The following is a 25176-nucleotide window of genomic DNA, read 5'->3' on the forward strand; positions in this document are numbered from 1 at the left end:
GGATGAAATCTGAGATTATACTTCATGCTTTATTATACCAGAGCCAAGCTTATCTGGAATGAGTTCCTGCATGACAAATTTGTTGATTTCGTTTAAGAATCTTTTTCAATTTCTAGGATATACGAGACCTGGTCGAATCTGAACCAGGTGTGTTCCCACCGGGAATCAAACCTCAATATCCGCACTGGAGACACTAACACTAATCTTTATCCACCAGGATAGCCCAATACTATTTTTAACTATATACGAAATAGACACAAAAAATACTAGAAGCCAATAATAGAAACCACAGTGAAAGTGATTATTATTTCCATACGAAAACCTAAAACGGGAATTATAATAATTAGTATGCTATGTAATTTCACCCTAATCATCGCTCGCGTCGATACCAGCTATTATCAAGTTAATTCACATACCTTCCAATTTTCTAGATTTCACTGCTTAAGTTATATATTTTCAATATGCGGAAGCCGGGAACAATGCTCTCCGTTAGTTCATATCCTGGCTGAAAAAGTTTCGAACTTTTTACTGTGGACATTTTGTCCTCTTTTGAAAATCAAGAGTACACCATTAATATAAATTAAGTTATAGTGTATTAGCTCTGGATACTACTTCGTTGATTACTCAAGGTTCCACTGTAATTCGAAAGAACAATACTGCTCTTACAGAGAAATGAATGAAATTGTGGAATGATATAGTGGGACGAAACGGGAGAACCCTGAGTGAACACGAGCACGGTGTTTGTCCACCACAAAACCCACTTGGTGCGAGCTGGGATCGAACCAGGAACCCCTGCACCAGAGGTGAACGCTCTACTACTGAGCCACTGTGCCCCTCTACTCTTCTGATAATAGAGTACTATCTTTATCTTATTCTATGGGCAGCCGAACGAAAACTGCTAATAGAATTATTTAACAAAAGATAATTTGTTTAAAATTTAACGCTTCTTCTTAGCACCGAGGCCATATGGGACGTGGACCCACAGCTTAACGTGGGATCTGAACCACATGAACTCATACCAGAAATCGGACCCAGGTGTCTCATACCGACAGCGAGTATGCTGACTATATAATCCTGGCGGAACAAAGATATGAAACTTTCAAGTCCTTTATAAACTCAGATTTCATCATATACCATATTAGGCATATTTATTCGAATGTAATGTGCACCTCTTTTTTGGGCTATATAACTAACTTTTTTTTTCAATTCAAGACATTTGCCAGTTATCACTGTATAACATGAATCTTCAATGTGTATATTATTTACACCACCGAAGATTTTCTCAGATTTCAAGATCTTGAAATTTTGGATGCGCATTAGATTCGACTAAATAATAGTATATTCTGGCCAATGAATACATACTCAATACGAATATTATGAAATACTTTCAGTTAATACTGAATAATATGGATGGAGTTACATACAGTTTGGTTTTAGTCGAACTTACAGCGAAAAAAAAAAAATACATTTTACATTTATGGTTTTGATACAAAAATAAATGTATTAATCAGAAATACTTAACCAAAACTCAAAAAATATATATATGTTACCGCCCAATATAGATATCAAAAATCACCACTGGTTGTTCTTTTACTGCTAATACAGACATATTTTAGTTGTATTCATTTATCTTTTAGACATAATGGTATATAAAAAAAATTATAATTTGCTTATCATCTTCTGTACTTGACCATGAAATTATCACTTTCTCTCAACTGATTGTGTTGCAAAGCATCAGCTGTTAACCCTACCACTTCTGGCTTTTAGCTAACAACATCATTAGGCAGCACCAAACGGTTGCAAGAAACTCACATTTTCTGAAACAAATGTTAACAACAATTCATCAAGAAATCGTAAATTTAAAGAAATAAAATATTCTCCCTATTAGTAACTACACTACTATACCACATAAGTATTCACCCTCAACATAATTTCGCTTACAATATTTTATACCATTCGGCGAATCGAAGGGAATTAATTAACTCTACAATCAATAAGCTTAAAGTGTACTCACATAGCTTTTTGGCAGGGCCGTACCGTGGGGGTGGGGGGTTCTGGGAGCAAGTGGAACGACGGCCCTGGGCGCCGAAGCGAGGGGGCGCAAAATTAGGGAGGAAAGAAAAAAAGAGGAAAAATAACTTGGAATATTTTAGATCAACAGCAGTACTTTTCAATCTAATAAAAAGTGCTCAAAATCAAAGAAAAGCAGGGGTTATTTTTGAAAATTTTCTTACGCTTCTCGCCAAATATGGTGGCGCTTCGCAGCTGGTCTGTCCACCTCACTCATATGTACGGAAGCGGCGTCGTATACTCTCGCCCGTGGCGCTGATTTTCCACGGCACGGAACTGCTTTTTTTTTGGTATCCTATAGTTATGTTTAACCAAACATACTAAACATCGAGTTTTCCTTGACAGCTGCCAGCGTAGGAAAGAATGGTTTAATTCGATGAAATAATAATTATTTTAATAAAAGATAAAGGATAGTGTACACCATAGCACTAAACTTTCTCGCTGCTGGGATCAAGTTATGCTACAATTATTAATGAAACATATTCCTGATAAATAAGAACGAAATTACAAGGGGTTTCCGGAAAACTTCGTCTGAAGAAACCTCACCCTAAAAATAAACTCTTCTGTAAATTTCTTAGTAAGAAGTGATTTATGCCATATATTAGGTCATTAATAAAATATTTGTTTATAAAAGATCAACAAAATAACTTGAGTCATATTTGAGATAAACTATCAAAAAATAAATAAATAAAAAATTCACCCTAACAGTAATCTACCTTGTGCAGTTTTCATAAGAAATGATAACTTGTATTGTGGTATTATTAGATTTAACATTTATTTATAAAATATGGACAAAATCAGTTGTCATTTTTGAGAAAATCGTTCGATAGTACTCATCGAATTCATGACAAATGTTATATTGTAAGGTTATTAATGAATTGCCTGAGTCGTTTTGAGAAAATCGTCCGAAAACTCATACTCAAGAGTACACTAACTCGTAATTTTTTCCCAGAAAAACTACCCATCACAGAATAGGGTAGTTAAGAGTCTGACATACTAAAAATACAAAATTTACCATTTTTCTTTAGCTTGTTTCTCATAAGTGAAAGGCGATAATGAAATGCAACTTACCACAATCACAGATAATGTTATTCTACAACAGAAAATATGAACCTAAAAAAATTTCAGCGTTGCCAGAATAACATTTCCCCCAAAATCTAAGTTAAGGCAGAGACTAGAGGAACGAACTCAACTGCGTTTGAATACGTATCATGTTGTTTTGGTATCCTGTGAACAACTTTTTAAAGTAACGTTATTACTTAATTTTAATAACTGTATATTAAAACTATTTTGTTTATTACAAACTAAATACAACTATTATTTACGAAATACGGCGACGCAATAGAGAACACCTGGACAGAAGGGTCGTCCGGGACGCCCTGTGCCGGTAGTGCAATCAGAGCCACCGTGAAATTCTATGTGATAACACGACAAATTGTAAGGAGGAAGATTTACATCTGCGAAACCCTTCCTGACTCTCATAACTGAAAACGCATCCTATGGTGCCGGGAGAGATTGTAGTAAGACGAAAAAAGGGTGGTAATATTCACTGACAGGAGTATCTCTTTCTTGAACACAGGCCTCTCTGTAGACGTGCAGTCAAGTAGAAAAAGCCAGTGTTCACACTCGCCATACAGGACCCCTTTCAAAAAATGAAAAATCTGTAGTTTTATGACCGACGATTACGTTTTGTAGGCTAAAGGAGGAAGATGATTAGTGGAAGTAAAGAATACATGAAATAATTTGTGGAATGATAATGTAGGAGGAGGCAGGATCCCAGTGGTTTGGTATCCAACTATGGACCGCTCAAACCAGAGGTAAGCACTCTCTCTCCTCGCAGTTTGGTATGAGAGGGAAATACGCTACGCACCCCATTTATCTCTTATCTTCATTCTGCGGAGTATAGTATGTCGCACGTTCCTGACGTCACCAATTCTGTCCTCAGACCTTATCTAGACACTTTGCTACACATCTTCCAGCAGAATAATGTCCGTCCACATACCGTTAGGGCCATCCAGCAAGCTCTACTCGATACGGCCTTCTATCTTGGTCTGTTAGCTCTCCGGCCTAACCTCTATCGAGCATGTGTAGGACATGGCAGGATGGTAACTAAGTCTCAACTAGGATCCGCCAATGATCATCGCCCATCTACAGCGTGAGTGGAATACCATACACAGCCCTAATTTTATTCAGCGTCTATACAATTGGTCTTCTGTCGAACAGCTACTTGTCTGGCCATTCAAGGTGGTTACACGAGCTACTTAGGTGAGTACTGTGTGTTTTACGAACACCCCGTAACATGTTCGGGATTTCCCAAGGATACCATGTTGGAATCTCTACCATCACCTTCTCTTGCAACAATTTTGGACTTCTTACTGTTTTTAAATTTTCACCAGTATATGAAGTGGTGCAGTGCACAACAGAAACGGGTGAGTCATGGATTTATCTGTGTTGAAATGGATATCCAAACGTTTAACAATATAACTTTCAAGAATGAAGAAAATTCTAAATAAAAAATCGGCACGAATTGTTGCCTTCGATAAGTTATGAAGTTCCTTCTCGAAAATTTTGGGGTCTCTAGGTTGAAATCTGTAAAACAAATCGTGAATTTTGGTGAAAGGTAAAAAATACATGAGAAAGATACGAAGAGTGTAGTGACATCTATCGGCAAAACTTGTCCCTTTAAACCATCTTTAAAGACGCTTCTTCCTATATTTGCTGATCTAAAGAGGCCTTCTTGAAAATTTTTATGACAGTTTAAAAAAAAATGGAATTTTAACAAAGAACTCGTAAGAAACATATATGAATTAGAGATTAATTCAAATAATATTACAGAATATAATAATATAATTGGCAACGGACCTCACCAACTTTATTCAATTTATATTCATATTCAAATAATAAGTTTTAGCCAAAATATGTCAAATGAGTCTTTTACGTACCATGATCAAGTATTTTCGTCATTTAACACCCCGACTGATGATGTTTTATTCCGCAAGTGCTTGCTTCACGGCTTCTATTATTTTCTCCATCTTTTGAGGATTTACGTGGCCATCTCCATTCTGGAAGAAATAAAGTTTATAGTTTATTCTACTGATACACTTTATATTATTACGTGTGCTTGTAATAGATAACGTTTTGTCTGTAATATGTTACGGATTTCATGTTTACGCAACTATGTTATGATTGGTTTATTTTTATTTTAACCCTCGATTGGTATACGTGTGACCGCGGCGCACCCTTGCTGGAAAACTCTTTCGTTTCAAATATATTACTAACAGTAGCATTGTGAAAATATTTCTAGCTGTCTTTTGTACTTTCTGTAGTTCAAGATCAAGCATTGTTAAAAATCGTATGTCGTAAATGTGAGCGTGGCGCTCACATATACAGGGTTTTCATAAAGTCTGGACGGATTTAATTCGCTTATAATTTACATAAAAATGCTCATATTGAAATCAAATAAAGTGCAAACGGTAGCGGAATGATTAAATTTTTACCTGTAATCTGCACCAGCTCAGTTCATTCACCGCCACACCTCCAACTGGGCGCCATTTACGTCCACACATTCGCGTAGGCGGCGCTGGAATCCACTCACAGCGTTCCACCATGTTTGATCCGAAATGCCAACCACACACGTCCAGGACGCTTCCTGTCTCCAAGAACTTAGCATGCCACTTTCGGATTGCACTCAGTCGGTGCCGGCTTTTTGAACAATTTGGTGAACTTTCGACACACCAGAATTGGTGATTTTAGCTCTGCGTACCACAGAACACATTGCGCTTTCTCTTTCACCGACGCCATCTTTGATACGGTTGCCGCTTATCTAACAGTGTTGCCAACTAAAAATTTAATCCTTCCGCTAACGTTTGCACTTTATTTGATTTCATTATGAGCATTTTTATGAAAATTATAAGCAAATTAAATCCGTCCAGACTTTATGAAAACCCTGTATACCAACAACGAAAATATATATATATTTTTTTTCTAGACTCGTTTCTTTATTCTTTTTACACTTAAGTAATTTTGCACTTTCGTGTGATATAAGTAACCGAAAGGATATCTTAGCATGACTAGAAGTCAGTGAAATTTAATGTGTCAGTTTCAAAGGGTTTAAGTAATGTGCTTTAAACTAAGATTTCCATATCTAATTACGCCTTAGTGAGTGAGTGTTGTTTTCTTCTATGTAGCAACAAAGCGTTTGTTAGAATTATTTAGATATTCACTGTGTTAAACTACAAATATGCCTAATTCCTGATACAGAGAAAACAATTTGGTCAATATAACGCAAGTAATATTTTCCATAACATTAAAACTGCTTGTGTTTGTAATATAAAACTTACATCTGTCTTTAAAAAGGAACCTGAGTATATTTAATAACCTATTATTTGGTTTTATCAAACAAAAATGTTGGGCCACGGTACGTTATGTGACTAATTTATTTGAATGAGTATGTGGTGCTGAGTCAGTATAACAGTTTTTGAAAAATTAAGTGAATTCTTGAGGTTGTAAGTATGTGGTAATACTATTTCTCATCATTAAAACATTAAAAAATAAAGTAATATTGTTAAAATACGTTTTTTCCACATTATTAATGATTCTAATATCTTTAAATACCACGGTTGACAGAAGCTAGGAACAATACAAAAAAAAAAAAGTGACCGTGGCGCTCACACGTACACCAATTCTATGACATCAGAGACATACATCAGTCCAGGATTTATTTATTTATTTATTAATCTTAAGCTGTGTAGCCCTTTTATTATTTCTAATATTTCGCTTGCTTTTGCCTTTTTTTCAGCTTTTTTCGGAAGAACAAATTTCTTGAGGTTAAATCTTGATTTGTTTTTTCTTAGTTATTTTTGTTCTCCTGTATGGAAGTAGAAACGATTGCTCCTTTTTAGTCTAAAAATTATATCGAATTAGATTTAGTTTTAAAACCAGTGTAAAAAAATGCTTATACACATCGGGAACACAGTTTACTATTTTGCAATAAATAAATAAATAAACCTCCTTTCGTGTGCCCAGTACAAAAAATATGAGGTTCAAACTCTTGTTACGTACATTCCTTGTACTCGAACTCTTCTTTTCCATTTACTGCAGCAAACACTTTGTACAACAAGTGATTTTCAACGACATATGTTATGTAGAATTGCGTTCACAAGTCTTACGCAATGACTATAGAGCGATATGTGTTTCTAAAGTGCTTTTGCTTTCAAATTATGAATCTTGCAGTAAATTTTCTCTCTGCGATAGCTAAGTAAACTTGAAAATTAATTTTTATGTGCCGAATTCGCTATAGTTGTTTATTTCTTTTTACAAGTCTCTCTACGCCTTAGTGCCAGATCTTAGTGCAATTAAAGCGTATTTCGACTTTTTAATATTGACTTCTGGTAAGTAGTTCATTTTCCCCGCACGCTTCGGGATTCCTCTGCACCAATTACGTGCAAAACTTAATACAGTATTTCGTCTAACAATGTACTATTAATAAACCCATAATAAAAGCGAATATTTAAATCTAAAAGTACCTTCTTGGAATGAACGATGCCTTTCCCTTCAATTTCCACTTCAAACCATCCTGTTGTTTGAGGGGTAGCTTCACCAGTCTGCAAAATTCAACAAAAGATTCAAAATTAATCAGCTAATATAAAACATTTACTAACTGATGTTATAGAATAATTACAAGCACAAAACTGGTTTGGTACAGCAGTCGACATGCAACTCGATCCATCACGACTCTGGAACTCACTAAAGAAATAATGAACACTTCTGACCAGAGTATATAACCGTTTAGTGTCTGATGAGGACAGCGTTAAGTTGTCGAAACCGTTATACTGTAATTTAGCTTTTAATAAACAAGTGTATATACTCTGGTCAAACGTGTTTATTATTTCAGCAGTCGACAGTTTACCAACACAGCGGAGACGTCTGCAAAATAAAGAGTGTTCTTTATTATTGGTTATCGTCACATTTATCTGGATATTTATTTCCACAACCTATATATATATATATATATATATATATATATATATATATATATATATATATATATATATATATATATATATATATATAATCTCAGAAACTAAGGTCACAAGGTTAATATTTCTGGAGTTTCGTATGTTATAGAGAAATGAGGAGTGTGCGGTAACTGTAATACATGAAGCTGGCAACTGTGCAGTTTCAGAGAACCCGCCACCTCACTAGTTGTAAGTAAACACAAATGGCGACTCGTTTGGAAAACTGGTATCGCGAAGAATTCCACTCATTTATTCGATGTCTGTGGGCGAAACATGTAACCGCGGCTGAAATTCACCGGCAGCTGGTAGAGGTTTATGGAGAAACTGTAATGTCTCGTCAGCATGTCTCAGAATGGTGTGGAAAATTTGCGGCTGGTAGAGAAAACATCACCAACGAGGAGTGCAGTGGCTGACTGAGCACGGCATCAACAGATTTGAACATAGCTCGCGTGGAGATGATGATTCAGGACAACAGGAGGTTCACATTACGGTATCTAATGGTAGAATTGGGAATATCGTTCGGAAGCACCTAAGAGTCCGTCGCTTCATTCAGACGAGGAAGTGAAACACTTCGTGACAACGTGGCTGAACACGCAAGAACAGGATTTTTACAAGGAGGGGATCTTCAATCACGATGCGACACGTGCCTTAACCGATATGGAGACTATTTCGAATAATAACCTAATAACGTAGGTACTAAATGTTGGCTGTACTGTTTATATGAAATAATACATACACACTTTCTAAATTTACTTTTTGATTACTCCTCGTAGTTCAAGAATTTGTCACAATTTCTCCACACAAACTGACGATGTTCGCAAACTCAGTGTTAATATCTAATTGTTCTGACATACCTTTCCTAGACGATGTCATGATACAGTGTGGAAATAATTAAAGTTTTTTTTTTTTTTTTTTTTTTTTTGACTTGTTAAGAGTCTTCATCCCGGCGAAATTAAAATACCGTCAATTTTATTGTAATTATGTGATATCATCAAATAGATAAAAGATAATTGAAATATGGAACAAGAGCGCCCTAGAAAATATTATTCTGCGTGAGGTACCGTTATCACAAATCACCTAGTGGCTTTCCGTTTTCAGCTGTTTAGAAACGCGAAAATAAATGCCGATTTTCAAAATGGCTCGAAATCGAAAGCAGATAAGTGAGTCGTGATAACGGTTTCTCAGGTAAAATAATATTGTCTAGGGCGCTCTTGTTCCACATTTCGATTATCTTTTATCTATTTGAAGATATTACATAATTACTGTAAAATTAGCGGTATTTTAATTTCGTCGGGATGAAGACTTAACTCACTGGAAGTTTTACACACACAATGTTCATATTTAAGCGGTACATCACAATATTTCTAAGAAAAAAATACGACTGAAGGAAAGAAAGTAATTAATTTTCCGGAATTTTGTTACTATCTTCAATAGACAATAACCTTTCCAAGGATTAATACTTCATTCCTCTTCTAGGACGTTTCCATATGAAGGAATATTCTTACAATGTGGCCAGTTTAGCAATTTTAATAAATTTACTGATGAAAGTATCAGGAAACACTGAAATTATTTAAATAATAAATAAATCACTTAACTGGAGATATAAGAGAACATCACAAAATATGTCGATTTTTTCACACAACTGTCTCTTGTGATTTTTCGTTTGGGAAGACGGATAAATTTATTGGATAACAAGCACAGAATGAAATTATGAGACCTGCTGTAACTAAAATACGCATACTTTTATTACAAATATATTATATATTTTATGCATTGCAGACAAAACTTACCATAGATGAAATAATTTCTAATTATGAACTGATAACCTGATTTGGTAAGAACACAATAATTGTCGTTCCAGCATCTCCACCATGTTGAATATGGGATTACTTTTAAGTTTTAGTCTGGGGGTATATTGCGAGAGGTATAATAATGAAGTTTCATAACTCAAAAGAGTTTTAATGGATTTTTAATTTTGAATGTGAATTTGTGTGTCTGTTAGTGAATTGTTTTATGTATTTGGAAAGCCTATCACAAACGGATTTTTCTAACACACCTGATTGATCCGGACGATAATGAATATTTAGTTTCAAGCTTTTGATTGTCATTTCAGCTTTGATCCTGACTTGGTCTTGATTGGCGGCAGATTATCTTGGAGACAAAGTACTGATGACTAATATTTCTTTACTAGTCTTGTTACGATTATGCCGAACACACTTCGTTTCGGCGGCGTTAAATTTAGAATAAATACTGTTTTAAATTGGTATTAGATAAATGAAGAGTACAGAACTTAGGTTATGTCAATGATGACAATGGACAGAGATTTTTACGTTGCTTCTCCTATGAGATTTATTTGACTGAACTCCACTGAACTGCCTTAACTCTAAAATTACCCAATATTTTATATCAGGATCTTTGCTAAGGTTTTGATAATCTAAAAGCTCGTGGACGTGACGTAAAGCCACGAGCTGTAGCAAAAGTATTTTAAGTAATACAAATTTAATTTGATACATAGTCCTACATGTTTTAGCCTGAAATTATACTTCCTGGTATAAAAAGTACAAGCTGATATTAGTATACAGGCTATATTCCTTAAAAACAACAGCAATTGATAGTAATGTACGTGAAGTTTTACAAAGCATCAGTGTGTTTTTCACGCGCATATACATGTCTTGTAGTTTAACCATTGAAATACCAATTGTCTACTGTCCTGGCTGAATCAAAACTCCTTTAATGATGGATCATTTATGTTAATAAGCCTCACATATTTAAGTCTGACTCCATCGATGACCTGAAATTGTTAAGTTCATTAAACTAAATCCTCTTTCAAAAAGCATAGAACACTGATAATACGAAGCAACTTGACTAAAACTGGAAATTATATTTCTTAAAAGCTAGGCACTAGATTCGTATTTCCAGCCGCCAGGATATACTTATATGCATTATATATACAAGTGACTACTTATATACCATGACCCTTGAACCTACAAATCTTAACATACCTTGAACGGCAACAATCGAGTACAGAAAACGATGCAATCCTGAATAAAGATATATGAATGTGCTGCAAACATTCCGCATATCTGGGTTAAAAAATTTTGGATTCTTGACACTGTTTATTTTCAAGATGAAACACTTTCAAGCTTCGTCGTAGATGTTACGAACGAAGCATTTTTTGGATACCTAATTTCAGTGCTGTCAGATTGATCAACATAGTTTTATTCCTTGACCATCAAAGTCGACAGTTCTTTCACGAAAGATACTGGGAAGGGAGAGGAAGGAGTGACAAAACTAAAGCACACATATATAAACCTGCCAATTAGAACAATCTAAAAGGAAAGATTCAGTAGGTGATCGCTGCAGCCAGATGAACTTTTGCATGAGGTAATTGAAAGTTTCAGAAAACGTCTCCAGAACTGGATACACGCTTATAAAATTTAACTGGAACTGTGAAGATGAACAACTAGAAACCATTGGAGCAATATAATTAGTGAGATCTTAGACCACGTATTTCAAAAGCTTTTCCCAAATGAATCCACCAAAGGGTCACAGTGACTCAGGAAATTCTAATCAGAAAATATCTTCACGAACACTAATATTCAAAACTTATACCCAATGTACAAATATACTTACTATTTCAAGCTGGCCAGGAAAACGTGCCTGAAGTTCCTGTTGGAGTTTCCGGAACTTCGGAGCATATCCTCACGCTCCGCTGTAAAATAATAACAACAATATTAATAACTGATTAACAAAATAATAAATTAATTAATTAATTAACAGAATTAATCATAATGTATTTAGTCTGGCATATTAACATTAAGTTAATAGTAAAGCTATTTGTTTAAAGGACATATTCGAGATTCTAAGGCTCAAAATTACTGAGTTAAATCTGCTTCTAGCTTGTTAAACATTTAGGGATGTCCAAAGAAGTAACATGTAGCAGTGTCACAGGCAAGGTTCTAGAACACAGGTTCACGACTCAGAGGTCAAGTTATGTGAATTACGACAAAATTAACAATTTCAAACTATTCAAACTATCAACTAACCAAAATACCATTACATAAAAGGATTTTTCCATTAATTATATTATAAAATAACAGTGGGAGGCAGAGCCCCCCCCACACACACACACACACTCCAAACGTATATTATTTTAGAATATATATTATTAGGAGAAATCCTTCAATGCAAGTGGAGTAATTAATTCGAATAATTTATTTTGTCGCAATTCACTCAACTTGCCCTAAGAAACAAAACTAATCAGTTTGAACATCAATAACATCAGACAATGTAAAACAATACGCCTACCGCGAACAGATGAATTTCAGACATCACCATACTGTATGCCACAAAAAACATTTTGTAAACCTATAAAACCCAAACACACATGAATCAAGAAATATAACACAATTCAACATCGAATCCGAATACGAAAACGAATTTCGAATAAAATAAAAAGCAAACTAAAATAAAATTTATGTACGTAAAATCAAAGAAATAACAATAAACCTCACTTATCTAAATTTGTAATTAATTAAAACATCATTATTACTTTATGTATAAAACAATAGACCGACAAATGACTAGTGTGGTTAAGTAAACAAACATGGTGATAAACTGTTCAAAGATTGAAGTTCAGTGTTTTAGTTTTGGTAATAATATATTTCAACGATTTAAAAAAAAAATCTGAAAGAATAAGGAACCAAAACAACGTATATAAAATATATGTCATTTGTTTTATAAAGGGGTACCTGTGTTCTAGAACCTTCCTAGTATCATGTGTAAACAAAGTGAAGGAGAGTTTGTTAGAATAGTATGCAACCTTCTCGACCTTTCGGTACATCCGGGCTGCATACTTCCAAGGAGCAAGAACAACTGATCTATAATAACTTCCTATGGAACTACATGAAGGGGCCATATCTTCGGATCAACTAGATGCGTTGTTTCCACCAAATAACTCTATTCCTAACTCTTAACCCTCTACATTCTGGCAGAGACTGGTGGTGATCCACCAAGTAGCGGTTGAGATTTTGTGGCTCCCGGCATGACGAACACACAGGTTAAGGACGTAAAAGAGTTCTGTTTGGTATACCAAGGTCCTTAAAATGTAACGCGCATGAATCTTATTATTTTAGGACTAAGCAACCTGAACTAAAAAAATGAAATGAAATCTGAGTTTTACGTCCCACTCTTATGCCGGTTAGGCTAAAGGAGACTGTGATGAGTAATGAATGAAATGGTGGAATGAAGAAAGTGGGAGGAAACGGGAGAACCCCGAGAAAACCCACGCACACGGTGTTTGTCCACCACAAAGTTCACTTGGCGGGGGCTGGGATCGAACCCGGGACCCCAAGCACCAGAGGTGAACGCTCTACCACTGAGCCACCGCGGCCCCAACCTGAACTAAATATCGATGATGATAACTTGGATAAAAATTGAGATATTATCATCACTAGTTTTACTCAAAAATTTAATTTACTGTGAAGTATCAGGTTATCATGAAATAAGTATCGCTGTTCAGAGAACTCTGGAGACGTACCTACTCGACAGAATTTAACCAAACTTGGTAGGAATATACTCTGAAACATGCAGAAGCGATTGGTGTAGAAAATTAGTTCCTATTTTCACCACCAGAGGTAATTTTGGCGCCGTACAACACCAACTAAGTGTAGCGTTGAAGAAAAACAACACTGCTGATATTAAATGATAAGAAAGGCTGTGATTACCTCTCCTGTAGATCTCGTGGCGTTGATTACCAATGCTATTAATACCCCGTGGTCAGTGGCGGATTTACGGGGAGGGAGCTTTTGAGCTGAAGCGTCCCTTTAAGGTTGGTCACTACAGTCTTCGTATCTCTCTCATGTATTTTTTACCTTTTACGAAAATTCACGATTTCTCTTACACATTTCAACCTACAGACTTCAAATTTTTAGAAAAGAAACTTCATAACCTATCTAAGGCAACAATCCGTGCCGATTTCTTATTTAGAATTTTCTTCATTGTTGAAACAGTATATTGTTAAAGATTTGGATATCCAATTTCAAAAATTAAGCCATTCAATCAATGAAGAAAATTCTAAATAAAAAATCGAGACGGATTGTTGCCTTCGATAGGGTATGAAGTTCCTTCTCTAAAAATTTGAAATCTCTAGCTTGAGATTTGTAAGAGAAATTGTAATTTTCGTAAAAGGTAAAAAAATACATAAGAGAGATACGAAGACTGTAGTGACATCTATCGGCGAAACTTGTCCCTTTACACCAACCTCAAAATTCTTGGATATCTTCCAAAAAGGAAATAAATGTTAGTCTTTCCTGTGCTGATAAACTCCAAGCTTTCCCCAAAATTCCAGGAAAAGATTAGTGTCAAGTATCGCCTACAAAGACTAATGTGTTTCTATTCAGTGTTAAGTATGGTGAATGTGTTATGCATGACAAATGATATTGATATTCAATGAAAAACAGGCCGTAATTATGGCCCCTTGCGACGCGTGGCATTGAATTATACTCCTATTGATAATCCAGTAGTAGTGATGTCTTATGGGTGATGACGGTGAAGTGGGTTCTGCCCAAAGGTAGGTGAAGGTCTTTGGGCAAGGAAAACCCATGGTGACTACTACCGTATGAGATGATGATGTTCTAAGGACGGGACCTACAGGTTAACATAGGATCCGACTCAAGTGTGTCTTTACCGAAACTCGAACCCGGGCCCCCTTGATCACAAGGCAAAGAATGTGGGAAGAAAAAAGAAACAAACATCATCTGATCACCATCGATTCACTTCTTGCACATAGTAGGACCCTAACCCTTACTTACATGCAGGAGTAAGTAAGCACCTGGAGAGTTAATTACAGCCTTTCTTATCATTTAGCATCACTAGTGTCGTTTTTCTTCCACGTTGTACATACTTGGCGCCGCACAACGCCATAATTACCTCTGGTGGCCAAAATTATAACTAATTTTATTTTCTACACCAATCGCTTCTGCATGTTCCCAAATATACTCCTACCAAGTTTGGTTGCATTCTGCCAAGTGGTTACGTCTCCAGAGTTGTCTGAACAGCGATACTCATTTTAAGATAACCTGGTATATCATCCATTGTTATATCCAAGAATGCAAATGCTGAAAAGTGTGCTCTTGGGAGTGTCTAATCTTGGAAAAGTGTCAAGAAAACACTGATTTGCTCATACTTTTTGAGTGACAACTGAACCCCCTCCCCCAAGTTATATCTATAATTTGCTTGGTCCATGTTTCGAGGCACTTAGGTAGTTGATTGGTTTCTGGTTTTCCAAACGTGCATCGTGGCCGAAGAAGAACTCAATTTGATCTCGATTTGATTTGATTTAACGTCAACCTACAGCTTAATGTACGATCCGCACCATGAGTTCCCGGGTATCGAACCCGGGTCTCCCACGCCAAAGGCGAGTACGCTAACCGCTTAGCCATGTGGGAGCTTTAAGATTGATTGATTGGAATGGGTTAGGTGGGCGCGTCGACAACGGGGTCTTTTGCACCCTTCTTTGACAGCAACAAAATAGAAGTATCCAAGAAGAAAAATATATAGTAGCGCAGACATAATAAAATAAAAGAGGTATCTGGAGCATGCTAAAGTATCAGGGCATTGATGAAGTAAAATGTCATAGCATTTAGAAAATGTGCAAACTCAGGGAGCTTTAAGAGAACTCAAGAGTATTGAAATTATCTCACTGTGATAAAAAGGACAAGGTTAAATTATTAAAAAGGTAAGTGAAGCAAACACTTTTTCGTTGATTGCTGCTGTTGTTTTTAACGTCCCTTTCAGCAGCAAGGCTTTATGAGACGTGGACCTACTGATTAACGTGGAATCCGAATCATATGAGCTCCCGAGTCTTCCAAGTCAAATGCGCGTATACCGCTTAGCCACGGAGGAGCTCTTCGTTGATTGCGTCTGTTAAGAGTTAATTACACACATCCTCTACGAAAGACCTTGTCTCTTGATACTATAGGAAAGTAAGGAAGTCCCTTATGTTGAAAGAATATTATTTGACGCGAGAAAACTAATATATGCATAATGAATACAAATGCAAATCGTATACGCATCCACAACCGTAAATGAAGGGATAACAGATAGACAGCTTATTTCTGCTAAAACAATTTCAATTATGATTTCAAAAAATAGTTCTTAGCACAAAGAATGATAATCGTAAATACCTTCTATCTAGTGTTGTGAATCTTATACACACATGGGCGTAGCAGAATTATTCGACGGGACGGAATATATCTCCTTTCTCAACCCAACCATAGGCTAGTCGGCAACATGGAAATTTTGAAACTTTTCTCTCCCTTGGGAGAGCTGTTTCACACTTTGATAAGGTCTCTTCTTCGTAACTGCATCTAGATATTCTATGTTGGCTTTCCTTCTGCCTTTCCCCTCTATCAACACGAAGACCCAATCAAGAGTGCCGAATAAGATGGCCAAGCACGCTGTTTCTTCTTTTTCCTATTATCTTCATAATCTGTCGTCCTTCATTAGCTTCCCTTAATACGTCTTCATTCCTTTTCCCTTTGGTCCATGATATGCACCAACACCACATTCAAATGATTCCAGCTTGAATATTTTACCTTTTCTCAATGTCCACGTTTCTGATCCGTAAATCGCGCGCTCAATATCAGAGTCTTAATAAAGCGTTTTCGAACGTCCAACAGGATATATAACAAGTATATTATCTCCTCTTACCCACTGTGTTTTGCAGAATATATATCCACTTCTTTCTCTGACACTATTCTTCTCCATGTAACTGTATCACCCCATTCCTCCATGTTCAGATTCCCAATACAATATTCTAGTATTCTGCCTCCCCGTTATTTGTCCCTTTCACTGGAATGCGTCAGTTTGAGAGTTTTCTTCTTTCCTCACCAAAAAAAAAAAAAAAAAAAAAGTATTTAAACTTTTACTCTTTCTCCCCATCACACATACACAAATGTAAAAGATCTTGTGGCGCAATGTGCGATACATTACCACCCTCTGGAAAAACCTGGAAAAGTATGTATTATAATATGAGATGTAACCCAGGTCTCTTATCCAATGCAATCATGGTGGTGTGCTTCAACCAAACGTTTACATACTTTCTCCCAGTTTCCGTTAGCTTTGCACAATTGGACAACACTTAAATCACTAAAAATGGCAGACGACTATCGTAAATGCAATACTATTACTAATAACAAACTTTCCCCTCCTTGCCCTGCGTGGATAAGTATATAATCTACCGACTCACATCTAAAGACTTGGAAGCGATAATCCTCCTCCACATACAGAACCTGCTGCAGTTCTAAGAAAACTCACATCTTTCCCATTTCAGTAGTATGTGAAAGAATCAATGAGAGGATTACAAACCCACTAACACTTCTTAGATACGCCATTGTATACACATTGGGTCATTCGATATCAATTCAGCACACCATTTGAGACTGGCCTCAGATTTTGATGATCTTTTTACCTCATATGAAGATATGCCAATATCAAATTTCAACCTCCGAAGGTTCAACGGTTCTGAATTTCCAATTTTTGTCACAAAATTACATTTTCTCTTCATTTTCGAAACCTTTTTTTCAGTTAGCTGGGGTCGGTTTTTCGGATCGCAGTCTTCCACCTGTTTGTATTTTGTCTCGTATCCACTGTAACACCATATCGTTCTTTATAGTCCCCATCTGACCAATATTTTCTTCGGCGATCGTTTCCCATTGTTCTATAGCATCCACTCAGTGAGCTCTGTATTCCGAAGACCTTCTTACATGTCCGAATCATCGAAGTGTACTTTCTTGTACCTTTTCTACTACTGGTCTTGCATTTACTGTTCTCCGGATCACTCCACTCTTCATTTTGTCCTTCCGCGTCACTCCACATATGCATCATACCATCTTCATCTGCGCAATAGGCAACTTTTGTTCTCTCTCTTCTTCGTTCTCCAACTTTCCGATATTTATAATATGATAGGTCTCATATCTGTTTTATAAACTTTTCCCTTAAGAGGCCTCTCGACGCCGAAATTAAATTGCCCGCAAATTTTAAACTTTTTCGTTAATATCTCAGAAACATATAAAGCAGAGAAAAATTGCAAATTGTTGTTCTTTTAACAATATGATTTTACAAATGATAGCGAACGTAGTTACAACTTCTCTGAATGTTTTCCGTTGTTTGAAAGTTAGGAAATTCATCTTTTTAAAGCGAAAAAAACTATTTATTCCTAGCCTTTTACATAACCAAAACCTTCAGAGGAGTTGTAACTACGCTATCATTTGTAAAATCACATTGTTAAAAGAACAACAACTTGCAATTTTTCTCCTCTTTATAAGTTTACTAGCAGCGTTCACCCCGCTTCGCTGCGGTCACCCCGGAACGCAATAAACTTTGTTACTTAGATAATTTTTACTTTTTCGCTTTCAAGTGATATGATAAAAACCATAGAAGATTGCAGTAAATCTTAACATTATATCGCCTGTCATTTATGTTAACCCGCCCCGCTTCGCTGCGGTCATCCCGGTGCTGGCATATTGTAAAAGTGTCTCTAAAAATAAGCAAATCAATTAAAAAATTTTAAACAGAAGATTCAAGCTATTTTCCGCTGTATATCGCCTGTCATTTATGTTAACCCGCCGAGTGACACGGTCATGCGGGTTGCATATAAATACGTTTATTTTTACCTATGATGAACTAACAAAGGATTTGTGGACACCTGAATGGTCAATTATCTCAAGACACTGGTAATTAAAAATTAAAGTGATATGATAAAAACCATCTAGGGTCCAAATCCTAATAACCCCCCAAAAATGAAAGAAATTGGTTCAGCCGTATTAGCGTGATGAGTGGACAAAGAATTGTACGTTCTCTTTTATATATATAGATGGAAAATTTAGGGAAACATTTAAAATTTGCGGCAATTTAATTTCGGCGTCGAGAACCCGTTTAAGGCGTATTGGTACCCTTTGGTTACACAATACTCCTCCCGCTTCTCTCCATTATGTCAACCGCTGCTAATTCTACTGTTTATATAATCTATCCCCGCATTTTCCTGTGGTACTGGCCCCAAGTACTTGAATTTCTTCGTCTCTTCTTTGTCCAGTCGTATTCTTGTATTTTCAATCACATTTTCGCTGAATGGGCAATGTAAATATTATGTCTTGGTTTGACGAATTCTAACCCCTTTGCTCTCCAATATTCTCTTGCAGTGCTACCTTGGTCACATTCACCAGCACGATGTCCGCAAATCACATATTCCAAGGTAATAACTCTTGGATAGATTTTGTTAACTCATCCATCACAACTGCTAAAAGATATGGGCTGAGACTAGATAGATACCTGATAAGTCTCACCTTGAACTATTCTATTATGCCACACGTGCTCCTTATCCATCATATATAAATATATCTTGAATTATACAGATACATGTGTAAAGAGATTAGTATTTATTGATCTTTGATTGCTATCGAGTTTTCACTCATCTGTCTATTGACTGACTGAGATACATTATTTACCTTTAGAGCTCTCACCAATATTATGAATCTGTTCTTTTTTTATCCCTCTAATTACATAAAGCTGTTTTGTTCGCGTCAAGAACGATAGGCATACGAAAGGACAGTCCTAACCAGTGAATTCGTTTAATGTCTGGGAAATCAGATTATGTATTCTTTTGTAGTTTTGAGATTTTGTTGCTGAATCGTAAAAATGTTTATGTTTACGTAATGAATTGTGTCAGTATGTATTTTATGTAATATGTAATAAAGCTGAAAGTGTTCCTTTTCTGATTATCTAACAGTAGCGGTTCGTGGTCTGTACAAATACCGGTTGCATCGCTACTGCAAATATTTTCAGCTTTATTTTCTTTAAGGTACAGAAACACCTCTCTCCTCCGACAATATGCATTTTGTTAGCATTTCTTTGTATGAATGTAAGGGACAAAGAGTTCATTTTCAGTAACTACGTACTTTTGTCTGCTGTTCTATTATAAAGAAGCATGAAATATAAGATTTTTTCCTTCGAAAATGAAATAATAATAATAATAATAGTTTAACATTCCAGCAATTTAGGCTAAAGAAGATAGATGAATATTGAAAGTGAATAATTTGAGATAATTTTTTATACTCTCCGCCGGAAATTGAACACGGGATCATGTGCACGAGCGACACACAGCTAGGAATTAGACCATTGGTAAGACATTCTCTTCTTCGAGTCTCGATCGCCCCCCTTCCCCCCAGAATAGGATATTTTTTTATTTTAAAAATAAAATCTATCCCAAGAATTTTTACCTTTGTATTATAAATGTAAAATAAAATCTATTGACTTCGAACGACTGCCCTCCCCCAAATATTCAGCTTGGATCCGCCCCTGCTACCACCAGACGCGTATTTGCTCTTTGCGAGTTTCTGTTTGGTGACTAACTTCTTTCTCCCAAGCGTCTATATCTCACTCAACCTATCAATTGAGTCAAGCGTTGCCAAACGGAGGAATTCGTAACTATTACAGAAGCTGACTATATACCAGTTGCAACGAAATAGCAACTGGAAACGCGTAATACGGGAGGATAGCAGCGATGCAAGAATAAATCCACTTCCTCATGTTAAGAGATGGGAGCTCGCTGCCATATGCTCAATGTTACTACTTCCAGCTGCAACGCTTGCTGCCACTGGATTTGTATATCTCTCTCTTTCTTTCAGTTTTTTAATTTTTTTAATTTTTTTATTTTTTATTTTTTAGAAATGCATCAATACTGTTTTGCACTCAAGAGCAAAGGTTTATTTTTTACTGATACACTACTTTAATACTTAAAAATATCTTTAGTATTAAAGAAATATCCGGTTGCACAACCATGCAACATATAGTACCAGCCGCCACTGTTATCTAACCTTCTCTGACGTCAAAGTGCCTGTTGAAACTATTTCATCTCATCAACACGTGGCTCGAGTCAGCAACATCACCACCAGAAGATCTGGATCCTTACTCTATTCAAACCGTCAGGGAGTCAGTCCAGCGAGTTAGTCGATAGCCAGAGAAGTTAGTCTATGGAGTTCGACAAGTTAGTTAGCCTAGAGCAGCGTTTCCCAACCTTTTTCAACTTGTGGCACACTACGGGGGTAGCTTGAATTCTCGCGGCACACTTATAGATTTTATTATTATTTGTAAATTAAAGTACCGTGGTATTTTTTCTGTGATTACTGATTTTCTCACAAAGAAGAAAGCTTGATCACTGTTTTTTTCTCGTGGAAATCATTATGCTTATTTTTTATTTCAATTTAAAACTTCAAAGCAATTGCAATGAAATATAGGACTCAGACTTTTTTAAAAATACACTTTGTTTCGAAAGCTGTATCTGATTTTTCACTAAGAAGGAAGATCATTCAAGAACGAACGAACAAACAAATCTTTTTTACTTTTAAAACACAGTAGGTAATTTTTATGCACGTTTGCTTTGCCGAGAGGATTGAATGATTTTTTAAAAATTTTAAGTTACGAAATAGTCTGCAACAATAAAGAAGCAATAATGGTCATAACAATGATAACAAATACGTTTGTCCACATAAAAAATGTACAGAAAAGTAACACAGTATGAAACTTAAAATTGTAGATTCATAGTAGAAGTTCATAGTAATATGAAACAACAAATATACAATTTTTCGCTGTCTTGCAATTTATTGCTATAGAATTAATAATTTTGTTTCGATTTCCTCGCGGCACACCGGTTGGGAAACGCTGGTCTAGAGGGATAGTTGAAGAAGTTACTCGAAAAAGTTAGCTAGCTAGTCAAACGAACTTCAACTCAGTCATCGGCAGGTTCTAGCCCGGTGGCTAGAGTCAAGATTTCGTTGTGATTAGGACGTCAGACCTCCGATCGTACATCCAAGAGGACAACGAGGAACCCAGCTGAAACAATGGATCAACAGGTATTGTGACATCAGAATTCATTCCTTCCTTCCTCCACCCCTCACCTGCAAACTCTCTTCAATAATATAGAAATTCTCCCTTTTATTTCTTTTGTTTTGAAACGGGTCTCGTCCAGTTCCAGTACCCCCCGATCTACCAATGAGACACATCCCAAATAAATCTTGTAGACGACACAGCTTTCTTTGAATATCTATTTCAAATTAAGCACCTGTAAAACATGTATTCGAAATATGCTTCTAAAGTGAATACCAAAGATTTCACGGTATTCTATCATACGATTTCTCTAGGTCAATGAAAACCATATGGAAGTCCTGGTATTCTCTGTACGTTTCCATTAGCATCTTAAGTAATAAAATTGCATCCGTTTCCGACTGTTTTAGCATGAAATCAAATTGGTTAGTCTGCGCATCAAATCAAATTGGATATCTGCATCATTACAATTTTTTCTGGATATATTTTTAGTTTCCCTGTGAATGGCGGTTAAAAATACGGATGTTCGTGGAAAGGCAAGAATTCTAGCGATCGTTCTTCTAAATATTATTGATTATTTACATCTTGCAATAAAGTGTCATTATTACCTTTCCGAGACCAGTAATTCCCAAACCAAAATTTGAGCCTCGTTAATTATTTTACCTTTTTCTCTGCTTTAAAACCCTGTAACAAAGTGCTAATCTGATATTATGGAAGTTTGTGTGCAATGAGATGATTTTTTTTCTTAACTTTTTCTGGAAGGTCTTTTACCTCCATTTTGACTTTGCATACTGAACAAAGGCACTCAGGTCTTATGTATTCGAAAAAAGGAAGGAAAAAGAACTTGTTCTAAAATTAATTGACAGGTACAATTTTCTTGTCAGGATACAGTGCTGCTTACAAAATTGAAAAGAATCAAGAACAACAACCACTTTCTTCTTAACTTCAATTATTCTAAGGACACCTAATCGAATCTAACCTAATATAGTACAATCTGGGGTTAACTTTACAATGCCCACTCCAGCTGTTTCACTCAGAAACGAGAAATTACACTAGTAATTTTATGAAGATGGATCAAAACTTAAACCTTAAGCTAACCCGTTCCTATCCCTATCTCATGTACTCTATTCTACCCTACTATAACCTTTTAAAGCGCTCCTACTTAGCGATGTGCAGCTGGAGCGTGTATTGTAAAGTTAAGTTTAAGACTTTTTGATGGCATTTGACATATAAAGTGTTTTCCATTATCCGTTTATGCGTATATCCACCGCCACTAACTTGCCTGCTCTACGGACGCACCCCCTGCTAACCGCTCGGTTACCATCCTGCTGCGCTCCTGCCCTGATCCTGTTAAACAGCATTCGTGCTTTTTAGTGGCCACCCAGCACAAGTTTGTTCGTGTTTTACGCAATAGTTTTTACGCCATACGTCCACATTGTATTTCGAACAATAATAATTACCAAGTGAGCAACGGTGACAACCTAGTGTTTTGGGGAAGAAACTATTCCTTTATTTATTATCATTATGATTATTATTGATTTTCGTGTGGTCCGGTAATACAGCAGTAACACTCTAGCTAGATATGCGCAAGCTGCAAATGTTCGTAACATAAGAACCACACTTAAATATCACTATTTGTCAGAACTACAAAGTGTATGCTAAATGTCGTACTTCTTAAATCACCCGTACAGCTCAGTTGTCTCATGTCGGCCAATTGTAACATTCACAATCTCTTTTCCGCATTTACACCGCCCAAAAAAAGAAGAGGAAATGTCACTGGATAGTGACTACAGTTTACAAAGTATGAATCTTACCAGTACACTACATGAATTTTTAATTTCCCCATCACACCACAAGGCCTCGTTCACAGCTTCTTGGTATTCACTGAAATTCTTTTCAGGTCTGAAGTTCTACTATACTTTTTAAGATGAGTTTGAAGTGCAAATCATCAACCTCCCCGGATCCCGGTTCTGCTACCGGCACAATTGCCAACAGGCAGAATACGCCGATACGCGTTGTCAGTCCTGTCTGTCCTATGGAATCGTTGCTAACTCTTCGAACGAAATACTTGAGTTTTGCAACTGGAAAGAAAATTTTGGTTTTCAAAAGATAGATATCAAAAGTGGAACTTTATTATTATTATTATTATTATTATTATTATTATTATTATTATTATTATTATTATTATTATTATTATTATTATTATTATTATTATTATTATTATTATTATTATTTGGCTACTTTGTTCAAGTACTAGCATAAACAGCTAGGGCCTTATGCAGAGACATTCTGGCACGTGACTAGTACCGTCCTAAAGAGTTCGACTAACTTATGTTTCCTGCAGTAATCAGGCCTTTAGTATTGAGCAAATCATACTTCAAATCGACTTTGCATAAGGCCCCTAAATTATAGGACTTGGATTAAAGACTTACATTTTTAGTGGGCTTTATGCAGATTCGTTTCGACGTATAATTAGCGTCATACTAAAAGCCTGATTACTGCAGGAAACGTTAGTCGAACTCTTTAGTATGGCACTAATCCGCATCAGAACGACTCTGCATAAGGCATAGTAAGATTTGGATCTACAATTTTGTTTGTGATAATACCAGTTATAACTGATTTTTGAATGTTAAGCATTGCGTTACGCTTCTCAAAGTTTGTGAAAGGTGGCAAGAATTACAGAATGAGCTCCACGGTAAGGAATCCGATACCCTGCCATCTTGTAGTCAAATTATGAAATCAGTTGTCAAAGGAAGCATTACGTAGCACCAGCGGCGGAACGGTAGAAAAATTATCATTTATAACACAACTGACAAGCTCAGTAGACATCTAGTAGTTAAATCTGGAACTACGTGAAAGTTAGTTACTGAAGGATACTCTCTTACTGTTAGATACTGAAGGAAGCTGACATCTGGTAGCAAATAATGTAATCACATTCTAATTATATTCACTCTAATTCAAGGTGAATCCATCAATGAGAGCAAAGGTGGGGGAATTAGTGCATACTGACAATGAACAGTGGCAACTTAGGGATTTTCAAATAGACAGAACATTTTTTATGTAGCGCCATGAATAACGTCGTATTTTCCCTTCGATATCTTTTCATCTCTTTTGAAGTTGTATGCGAGTCTTGTTGAGATATTTGTGTAATTCTATGAAGATTTAATTCTTCAAAGTAACTCTTGCGCATAAATGAAAGTTTATTTTT

The 25176-nt window shown here is 36.1% G+C and overlaps 1 long non-coding RNA gene across 1 annotated transcript; it reads right to left on the bottom strand.

The window, feature by feature from the left end:
- Window positions 1-1463: 1463 nt before the first annotated feature.
- On the bottom strand, window positions 1464-24004 carry LOC145663908 (uncharacterized). The gene is made up of 5 exons (XR_014127294.1): window positions 23783-24004; window positions 11721-11799; window positions 7596-7673; window positions 5013-5132; window positions 1464-1817 (listed from the first exon to the last, which is right to left on the bottom strand). It is a non-coding gene; the product is annotated as an uncharacterized LOC145663908 (long non-coding RNA).
- Window positions 24005-25176: the final 1172 nt, after the last annotated feature.

The sequence above is a fragment of the Thermobia domestica genome, chromosome 11, assembly GCF_964235325.1.
Source record: "Thermobia domestica chromosome 11, izTheDome1.hap1.1, whole genome shotgun sequence".
NCBI classification, from domain to species: Eukaryota; Metazoa; Arthropoda; class Insecta; order Zygentoma; family Lepismatidae; genus Thermobia; species Thermobia domestica.